Genomic DNA, 11659 nt, shown 5'->3' with positions numbered 1-11659 from the left:
AAAAAGATTTAAAAAATCCAAAATCACACACAGTCATTAATTCCCACTTCCAATTCACTTCCACTTTTTCAGTCTTTAACTGAGTCCTCCTTAAATTCTCCAAAAAGATCTACGTTTAATAACCTCTTTGGGTTGTCTTAAAGTTCTATAAAAAATCAATTTAAGTAGCTTCTTTGAGTCCTTCTAAAATTGGTTAAAATCCCAATTTTCACTTTTACCTAATTTATGACATAGTTCGGTCCTCCTAGAATTTCTTAACATCCTCATTAAGATGCTCTCAAACTAATTAAAAAAAAATATTTTTAATATTCCTATTTACTCCTCCGAAAACTCTTTAGAAAATCAGTTTTCAATATTTTTATTGCAGGACTCAATTAAAAAGAAACTCCATTCAAAATTGGTATTTAAAATTCGTAATAGATACTACGACTTAAGGCAGAAAATGGGCCATGAAGCTCCATCTCTTCGCATAGCCCCCATATAACGTTACCCCCGATATTTGGTATTTTGATGATTTTTGCGACATTATTTACCGGAATTGTTTCACATTTTGTATTTGAAATGGCCTATGCCAGGAAATTGTCTGTGCAGGTCCACGTTTTATTGACCCCATGGTACCTCCCTATATTCGGTATTTTGATGATATTAGCTACATTATGAACAGTTTTTTTCAAGTTTCGCATTTGAATATTGTAATACATTGTGAAAAAAAGTTGCCTATGCAGGCCCACATCGCCGTATAGACCCTAATATACGGCTACATTCGGTATTTATTTAAATTGCCAAATTTGTACCAAATAGTGGAGAGTATTCAAAATTCGTCCCGGCCGAACTTACAACTTTTTTACTTGTTTTACTTTCTAATTTTTTAATCCAGGTTTAAGGGCCTCTTTGAGCCCTCCTAAAATTTTGTAAAAAAAAAAAACGCTGTCAATGTCCTTATTGTGTTCTCCTAAAATTCTTTGAAGCATCCACTTTTAATATCGTTATTGCGACCTCTTAAATCTCGTATAATGACCTATTTGAGCCTCTCTGAAATTACATTTAATGACAGCCAAAAATATTTAAAAAATTTAAAATTCGATATCTTTTTGAGTCGTACCAAAGTTCTTTAAAAATCCATATTTAATAAAATCTTTGAGTCCACCTAATTTAAATCAAATTCTTAAAAATACTCTTTCAATGACTGTTTCAGTTCTTCTAAAATTGCATTTTTAGGATCTCCATTGAGTTCTCAAAAAATTTTAGAAAAATCAACGTTTACCTTTGAGTCCTTCTGAAAATTCTGCAAAAATCTGCACTTAACTATTTTTTTCAAAAATCCTTAAAAAATCCACGTGTAATGACCTTTATGAGTCCTCCAAAAATCCACTTATAATGACCTCTATGAGTCCTCCAAAAATCCACTTATAATGACCTCTTTGAGTCCTGGCTGGCTGGGCCTTCAGCTCGTCTATTGAGACTCCCTGGGTCGTTTTAAACCCGGTTTTTTCTAACCAATGTTTTTTTTTTGGCTACTTTTAGCCATCCCGAATCCTGTAATTAGGTTGGTCAGAGGAAGGCAGTGCAACATTGCTTTAAATAAAATTGAACCTTGATTTAATATTTTTTGTCCCGAAACTTTGCCAAAACAAAATAAATCCATTGCCATGAGCGTACGTACAATTCAATACTTAATTTTCAATTTCATATATTTGCGATTTTTTTTTCGAAAAATAAATGAACACGCCAACCGTCCGACTGACTGACTGATGGCTGTGCATGATTGATGTTTAAAGCTATAATTAAAATGTTCTGCGATAAGAATAGAATTAAAAATAAATCTATTTTCAGTTTTCATTAGCGGTAGCTACGGCCAACCAGTAAATCCAGTCGGAGACAAAGCTAACCATGTAACATGTTTCAGTTAATTACTAAAATTATTGGAGTTGGGTAGTTAAGCTGTTGCACGATTCGTTAACATGTTTGAAAAATTTTATTATCTAACGAAAAATATCACTGCCCAATTCGGTACCAATGAACACAGTTCAAAAAAGGTCAAAGGTTAAATTAAATCAGCAAAATGTCAAATGGGTGGGAGATCGGAAAGGTTAAAACACTACCTTTTTATCCAATCCTACGTAATTTTGGCATCACAATTCAACCGTTGGCTATGTTCATTGGTACCAATTTCTGCAGGTTATTTATAGCTACAGGTATTAAGACTTCTGGGTCAGTGACTATCCCTATCCAGAGTCTGAAATAAATATTGTTAAGCAATGGTACCATTTGGTGGAAGAAATTGTCTGTTAAACCTAACCTCTGACCAGGATTCAAATAAATCCACTAAATTTCAGAGAAACGTAATATAATTAATGACCTCTTTGAGTCCTTCAAAAATCCTTTAAAAAATCCACGTTTAATGACCTCCTAGAGTCCTTCAAAAATCCTTTAAAAAATCCACGTTTAATGACCTCTTTGAGTCCTTCAAAAATCCTTTAAAAAATCCACGTTTAATGACCTCTTTGAGTCCTTCAAAAATCCTTTAAAAAATCCACGTTTAATGACCTCTTTGAGTCCTTCAAAAATCCTTTAAAAAATCCACGTTTAATGACCTCTTTGAGTCCTTCAAAAATCCTTTAAAAAATCCACGTTTAATGACCTCTTTGAGTTCTTCAAAAATCCTTTAAAAAATCCACGTTTAATGACCTCTTTGAGTTCTTCAAAAATCCTTTAAAAAATCCACGTTTAATGACCTCTTTGAGTCCTTCAAAAATCCTTTAAAAAATCCACGTTTAATGACCTCTTTGAGTCCTTCAAAAATCGTTTAAAAAATCCACGTTTAATGACCTCTTTGAGTCCTTCAAAAATCGTTTAAAAAATCCACGTTTAATGACCTCTTTGAGTCCTTCAAAAATCGTTTAAAAAATCCACGTTTAATGACCTCTTTGAGTCCTTCAAAAATCGTTTAAAAAATCCACGTTTAATGACCTCTTTGAGTCCTTCAAAAATCGTTTAAAAAATCCACGTTTAATGACCTCTTTGAGTCCTTCAAAAATCGTTTAAAAAATCCACGTTTAATGACCTCTTTGAGTCCTTCAAAAATCGTTTAAAAAATCCACGTTTAATGACCTCTTTGAGTCCTTCAAAAATCGTTTAAAAAATCCACGTTTAATGACCTCTTTGAGTCCTTCAAAAATCGTTTAAAAAATCCACGTTTAATGACCTCTTTGAGTCCTTCAAAAATCGTTTAAAAAATCCACGTTTAATGACCTCTTTGAGTCCTTCAAAAATCGCGTAAAAAATCCACGTTTAATGACCTCTTTGAGTCCTTCAAAAATCCTTTAAAAAATCCACGTTTAATGACCTCTTTAAGTCCTTAAAAATCCTTTAAAAATCCACATTTAATGACCTCTTTGAGTCCTTCAAAAATCCTTTAAAAAATCCACGTTTAATAACCTCTTTGAGTCCTTTAAAAATCCTTCAAAAATCCACGTTTAATAACCTCTTTGAGTCCTTCAAAAATCCTTTAAAAAATCCACGTTTAATGACCTCTTTAAGTCCTTAAAAATCCTTTAAAAATCCACATTTAATGACCTCTTTGAGTCCTTTAAAAATCCTTTAAAAAAATCCTCGTTTAATGAGTCCTCCAAAAATTCTTTAAAAAATCCATTAAACGTGGATTTTCCTTCAAAAATCCTTTTAAAAATCCACTTTTAATGTGTCCTCCAAAAATTCTTTAAAAAATCCACTTTTAATGAGTCCTTGAAAAATCCTCGTTTAATGACCTCTTTGAGTCCTATAAAAATTCTTTAAAAAATCCACGTTTAATGACCACTTTGAGTCCTCCAAACCTTTTTTAAAAAATCCACATTTAAAGAGTTCTCCAAAAATCCTTCATTCGATTTTTACTTGAGATCATCTGAGCGATTAGCGTCGTCCTTGACAGCTTTCATCATCACTCGAAACACTCAAAAAATATTCTTTTTAAGATCAAAAACAAATAAAATAGACGAAACAACATTGAACATAAATTTCACGTTGAAGCACTTCATAAAATCCATCTCCAGGCCAGTAAAACGCCATCATCACCAGCTGTCAAAATTCTAAAAAACATTCAAGTGTCATTACGAATATTGATAGGCAGCGGCATAATCGTAATCTTCATCAATAGCTACTTCAAAGTAAAAGCCCACAAAACGATAAAGTAAAGACCAATAAATTTAACACCGAACATTAGGCAATGGCAGATGGCCTTCAAATGTTGTGGAAAATAAAAACAGGAAATTCTCCACCTATCCTGTTGGCATTTTGCAAACACCTACTCTGTCAACATTAACTCCCACATTTCGAAGAGGAAATATTGTTTGTTTGCAGGACATGTTTATGCAAAGTTTGTGTGACCAAAGGCGAGAGGTGCAAAGGTCAACTCAATCAGCAAAAGGAGATGGAGAAAATTACCAATTTCAGTCCTTCTCAAATCCCTTATTCGGAAAAGGGAAACATAGCTTTCAGTCCCTCCCAAATCATTAAATCAGAATAGGGAAACATAATTTATTACCTCTTTGAGTCCTTCAAAAATCCTTTAAAAAATCCAAGTTTTATGACCTCTTTGATTCCTTCAAAAATTCTTTAAAAAATCGACGTTTAATAATCCTCTTTGACTCCTTCAAAAATTCTTTAAAAAATCGACGTTTAATAATCCTCTTTGAGTCCTTCAAAAATCCTTTAGAAAGTCCACGTTTTATGACCTCTTTGGGTCCTTCAAAAATCCTTTAAAAAATCCACGTTTTATGAACTCTTTGACTCCTCCAAAAATCCTTTAAAAAATCCACGTTTTATGACCTCTTTGAGTCCTTCAAAAATCCACGATTAATGACATCTTTGAGTCCTTCAAAAATCCTTTAGAAAGTCCACGTTTTATTACTTCTTTGGGTCCTTCAAAAATCCTTTAAAAATCCACGTTTTATGACCTCTTTGAGTCCTCCAAAAATCCACGTCTAATCCTCCAAAATCCTTTGAAATCCAGATTTAATGACTCCCTGGCCCTGTAGCTCGTCTATTGAGACTCCCTGGCCCTGTAGCTCGTCTATTGAGACTCCCTGGCCCTGCAGCTCGTCTATTGAGACTCTCTGGCCCTGCAGCTCGTCTATTGAGACTCTCTGGCCCTGCAGCTCGTCTATTGAGACTCTCTGGCCCTGCAGCTCGTCTATTGAGACACTCTGGCCCTTCAGCTCGTCTATTGAGACTCTCTGGCCCTGCGGCTCGTCTATTGAGACTCTATGCCCCTGCAGCTCGTCTATTGAGACTCTCTGGCCCTGCAGATCGTCTATTGAGACTCTCTGGCCCTGCAGCTCGTCTATTGAGACTCTCTGGCCCTGCAGCTCGTCTATTGGGACTCATTGGCCCTACAGCTCGTCTATTGAGACTCCTTGGCCCTACAGCTCGTCTATTGAGACTCCCTGGCCCTGCAGCTCGTCTATTGAGACTCCCGGGGCCTTCAGCTTGTCTATAGAGACTCCCTGGGCCTTCAGATCGTCTATAGAGACTCCCTGGGCCGTCAGCACGTCTATAGAGACTCCCTGGGCCGTCAGCTCGTCTATAGAGACTCCCTGGGCCGTCAGCTCGTCTATAGAGACTCCCTGGCCCTGCAGCTCGTCTATTGAGACTTCCTGGCCCTTTAGCTCGCCTATTGAGACTCTCTGATCCCTCAGCTCATCGATAGATGCTCACTAGCCCTTCAGCTCGTCTATAGAGACTCACTGGGCTTTCACCCCGTCTGGAGAGACTCCGTGGTCTTTAGCTCGTCATTTAAGACGGCAATCCGAAGACTCCCTGGTCTTCGGCTTGCCTTTAGCTCATCTGCGGGGACTCCTTGGTCTTCGGCTGGTCTTTAGCTCGTCTATAGAGACTCCCTGGTCTGCAGCTCGTCTTTAGATAATTCCTTGCCTTCAGCTCGACTTTAGCTACCCTCTAACCTTCAGTTCCTCCAGAGATAGACAAGCGGTCTTCTTAATGAGATGCTTTCGGACTTCTGGATATTCCTTCCACTTTTGTCTATAGATAGACTAGCGGTCTTCGTCAGGAGAAAATTTGATCTTCTAGATCTTTCACCGACTTGTGTCCCAGGTCCATGTATATGCCAACATTTATTACATTTTATTCGTCCCACATTTGCTTCATTCTTAATGAATTATCATTTTAGCTCAGCTTGGTTGTAATGTAATGTTCCACAAAAACCTATTTTTATCCCTTTTTAAGATCAACATTGTCGCCACCAACCACCTAGCACCCACTACACAGTCTTCTTTAATCTGTATACATTATTATGTTAATAATTCTTTGTCAGTTGTTTTCTTATCCAGTCAGTCGTCTGACTTTGGTTTTTAATCCTCGCCTTCGCCCTCTACACCTGTGCTCCGAATTCCCAAACGCCAGCCAGCCAAGCAGGCAGCTTGTGGCCTCCAACATTCAAAAGTTAAACTCTTTCCTTTTAACTATGCAAAACAACAACACCAGCAGCGAGCTTAAAATTATTCCAACCGCAACGCCAACGCTTGTTTGGTTCACATCGGTCACAGGAGGCGACATTATTTGTGCATCAACGCCAACCATTCTCGGAGTCCACAACAACAACAACAGCATCAACAACATGGTGCATTTATAATTCCACTCGCATTTGTTGTGTTCCGAATACGCGGGCCGTATACGGCATGTGGCCGCCTGCCGTTTGTTTTGTTGTCGATTTGATCCTTTTTTTGTGGCGTGAGAGGCGGAGGCATTGCACCCAACCAAAGTAAACCAAAATACAGACATTGCTGGTCCACAGAGACCTATGCCGACGAATGATGAACATAACAACCATCAGCTGTTTGCCTCTCTGGGAGTGGGCTGAGAGGTGGGTGGTGCTGGCAGGCTGGCGGCTGCCAGGTTGTTGTTTTGCTAACTTAATCAGAAGCCACAAAAAGATATTTAAGTCGTGGTTTTCGTTCGACTTTTGTGTTGCAACACCGACACAACCACAACAACAATCCGTATAAATTAAAGTGAGTGAAATGTTTATTTTGTCAGCAGATGCCAAGCTGAATCAAAGTTCCCTGTCCCCAGGGAGAGAAAGAGAGAGAGAGAGGGGGAAAGAGATTTCATAAAAGAGCTGAAGAAGAGATGATCCGGGAGGGAAACTCTTAGGCAAACTAAAAAGGATCACTTCAGACATGCTGTTTAAGGCCGTCTCTATAGACGAGCTGAAGACCCAGGGAGTCTATAGATAATATTTGAGGGCCCAGAGAATATCTGGAGACGAACTGAAGGCCCAGGGAATCTATAGAGACTAGCTGAAGGCCCAGGGGGTCTCTAGAGGTGAGCTTAAGGCCCAGGGAGTCTCTATAGATGAGTCTCCTTAGATGAGCTTACGGCTCGCTGAGTCTCTATAGACGACCTGAAGGCCCAGTGAATCTCTATAGACGAGCTGAAGGCCAGGGTGTACCTATAGACCAGCTGAAGGGCCAGTAAGCCTTCATAAATAAGCTGAAGGCCCAGGGAGTACCTACAGGCTAGCTGAAGGGTCAGGGAGTATTTACAGACGAGTTGAAGGGTCAGGAAGTCTCCATAGACGAGCTGAAGTGCTAGGGAGTCTCCATAGACGAGCTGAAGGGCCAGGGAGTCTCCATAGACGAGCTGAAGGACCAGGTAGTCTCCATAGACGAACCGAAGGTCCAGTAAGTCTCTATAGACGAGCTGTAGGCCCAGTGAGTCGTCCAGGTCTTCTCAATTATAAGAAGACCTCAAGGTCCTCTGGTATAGAAGAAGACCTCCAGATCTTCTCTATAGAAGATCCTCTGTATAGAAGAAAACCTCATTCTTATAGATGAAGTCCTCAAGGACTTCTTCGTATAGAAGAAGACCTCAAGGACTTCTTCGTATAGAAGAAGACCTCCAAATCTTCTTCGTATAGAAGAAGACCTTGGGGTCGTCTTCTATACGTCAAGGCGACGAAGAGGACCTTGAGGTCTTCTTCTATACAAAGAAGACCTACAGATCTTCTTCGTTTAGAAGAAGACCTCCAGGTCTTCTTCGTATAGAAGAAGACCTCCAGGTCTTTTTCGTATAGAAAAAGACCACAAGGTGTTCTTTGTATAGAAAAAGACCTCAAGGTCTTCTTTGTATAGAAGAAGACCTCAAGGTCCTCTTCGTCGCCTTGACGTATAGAAGACGACCCCAAGGTCTTCTCGTATAGAAGACGACCTCAAGGTTGGATCTTTTTATAGAGGACCGATGGGTCTTCTTGTGAAATACTAAAATGTCCTTCCAATTATTTATGTTACAGCCACAATCCACAAACTTATTTATGGGTCAATAGTTATGTACGCAAATTCAAATCGAAACTCAAATTTCCACTATCCCCCCTTTCACCCCGCCACGTTATGTAGTACCCACCCAAAAAACGTGAGCAATTATTGCTGCCATTCGTTTAGACGCCATACCCCGAATTCGATCAGTAAATCCTTTTTAATAAACATGACCATCGCACGAAGGACCTTTTTTTGGCATGGCAGCAGTGCATGCTACGCTTCGAAAGTATAAGCTGATTTTCCATTCAACAATGACAACAACAAGAATAACAACAACTCCAGAGAAAGGTTAACACCATACGTGCTGTCAATATATAAGTGTCATTTACGAAATTGTTAATGTGGTCGATGAATGGCCATGTTTAAAGCCACGACCCCCCTATCGGTCAGCACTACTCCGCACCATCCCCACCACCAACACCATTATCCGTCCGCAATGAGATTACGAGTACTTCAAACGATTTTTCCTGACCACGAACTTGCAATCAATAATTGACCAACAGCAACAACAACGGCAGCAACACCAACAAAAAGGCGAGCGAACGAACGAACGAAATTTTTGTACGTGCAAAATGAACACATCAAGATGCACAGACTCATACACACATACTTATACTCACACTCACTCACACACACCGATAGGTAGCTTCTAGGTAGCCACATAAATGAATCTTGTTCTGTGTCCGCTTTTGTGCGGTTACCCTCCACTCCAATCCAGTCTTTTGTAAATTTGAGTATTTCACCAAAAATGAAGATTGCCGGACCAGAACCGCAAAGAAAAAAACAACGAGAAAAAAATCTGACATTGCAAAATTGGATTTGAGCATCATAAATATTCATAGTTCCAAATACCATCGAAATGTAATTCGGAAAAGAGTTCATTTAAATGATGGTTACAGGGAGATCGGAAGGGAGAAAAAAGAGCATGTAATGTGGGTCTTCGTATAGAAGACCTCAGCTTCTTTGTATAGAAGTCCTCAAGGTCTTCGTATAGAATACCTCAGCATCTTCGCATAGAAGACCTCAAGGTCTTGTATAGAAGTCCTCAAGGTCTTCGTATAGAAGTCCTCAAGGTTTTCGTATAGAAGTCCTCAAGTTCTTCGTATAGAAGACCTCAAGGTCGTAGTATAGATGACCTCAACTTCTTTGTATAGAAGACCTCAGGGTCTTCGTAAAGAAGACCTCAGGTTCTTCGTAAAGAAGACCTCAGGTTCTTCGTAAAGAAGACCTCAGGGTCTTCGTATAGAAAACCTCAGGGTCTTCATATAGAAGACCTTAGGGTCTCCGTATAGTATAGAAGACCTCAGTCGTAGTATAGAAGACCGCAGCTTCTTTGTATAGAAGACCTCAGCGTCTTCGAATAGAAGACCTCAGGATCTTCGCATAGAAGACCTCAGGGTCTTTCGTATAGAAGACCTCAGGGTCTTCGTATAGAAGACCTCAGGGTCTTTGTATAGAAGACCTCAGGGTCTTCGTATAGAAGACCTCAGGGTCTTCGTATAGAAGACCTCAGGGTCTTCGTATAGAAAACCTCAGGGTCTTCGTATAGAAAACCTCAGGGTCTTTATATAGAAGACCTCAGGGTCTTCATATAGAAGACCTTAGGGTCTTCGTATAGTATAGAAGACCTCAGTCGTAGTATAGAAGACCACAAGGTCGTAGTATAGAAGACCTCAAGGTCGTAGTATAGAAGACCTCAGCTTCTTTGTATAGAAGACCTCAGCTTCTTCGTATAGAAGACCTCAGCGTCTTCGTATAGAAGACCTCAGGATCTTCGCATAGAAGACCTCAGGGTCTTCGTATAGAAGACCTCAGCGTCTTCGTATAGAAGACCTCAGGGTCTTCGTATAGAAGACCTCAGGATCTTCGCATAGAAGACCTCAGGGTCTTCGTATAGAAGACCTCAAGGTCTTCGTATAGAAGACCTCAGGGTCTTCGTATAGAAGACCTCAGGGTCTTCGTATAGAAGACCTCAGGGTCTTCGTATAGAAGACCTCAGGGTCTTCGTATAGAAGACCTCAGGGTCTTCGTATAGAAAACCTCAAAGTTTTCTTATGAAAGACCTCAGGGCCAAAAACGTGTCTCATCGAAATAAAGGTTTTGGAACCTAGGTATCTTTAAACCAAATTCGTTTCAAGACATTTGGAGTGGATCTAGCGATGTCCGTCCGTCCCTCTGGCTGACGGGTGCGCACGATAACTTTTGAAGAGAATATCTGATTTGATCCAAACTTAGTACATTGTAATATTATTGTCAAACTTAGATCGAGTTCGGAGGTGGATAATAGCGGTCCACTCCTTCTGGTCCTCCCGCACAAGAGTCAATATTTCCAAAGAAAATAATTTACTGCACAGAAAAAATAATAATCCTTTTATGCTCCAACTTTAAACATCCTAATATTTTCAGCAGTGCTAGGTCAGGTGCGAAAATCGAAAATATCGGTTCACTTCATCAAGTACCTACTCCACAAAAGGAAAAAAATTGAAATAATTGTAACTTTTATAACAAGTAAAAAAGAAACTAAGTTCGGCAGGGCCGATCTTTTAATAACCTCCACCATTTGGAAGGAGCTTGAAAATTTTCAAAAGACATCCGGAAGCTGCCACTTAAATGAAAACTGTTATATGAAGACTATACGAAGACCTGCTTACGAAATTTTTTGTCATAGGCTGTAGTACCCATTACGAACTTCAAATGTCAAATTTGAAACAATTCCGGTGAATAATGTCGCTAAAATCATCAAAATACCGAATATCGAGAGGAACCGTTATATGGGGGCTATACGAAGACGTGGACCTGCATACGATTTATTTTCCATAGGTTGCAGTAACCTTTAAGATCTCCTAAGACGACATTTGCAACGATTCCGGTGAATAATGTTACTGAAATCATCAAAATACCGAATATCGGGAGCTACCGTTATATGAGGACTATACGAAGACGTGGGCCTGCATACAAAAATGTCGCTCATAGGCTTTAGTACCCATTACGAACCTTAAATATAAAATTTGAAATACAGGGTGAGATAAATAAACTGCAACAAAGTCAAACGCCATAATTTTGACATTTTTTGAATGAAAGCCAAAAATGTCCGAAATACCATCAAATTTTAGAATAAGTTTAGATTTGTTCGCATTGGTCTCCTTTGGCACGAATTATGGCCTTCAAATGGCCAATGAAACCGTCACACGATGCCCGAGTGTTGCTCTGCGGTATTTTGGCTCATTCCCGGCGAAGCACTTGCTTGAGGTGATCGACACTTTGATATTTTTTAGTGTCAACCTTGCTTTCCAAAACACTCCAGACACAATAGTCCAACGGATTGGTAT

This window comes from Musca domestica, unplaced genomic scaffold (genome assembly GCF_030504385.1).
Source record: "Musca domestica strain aabys unplaced genomic scaffold, Musca_domestica.polishedcontigs.V.1.1 34, whole genome shotgun sequence".
Classification (NCBI taxonomy): Eukaryota; Metazoa; Arthropoda; class Insecta; order Diptera; family Muscidae; genus Musca; species Musca domestica.
Note: the sequence above shows the minus strand (reverse complement) of the source record.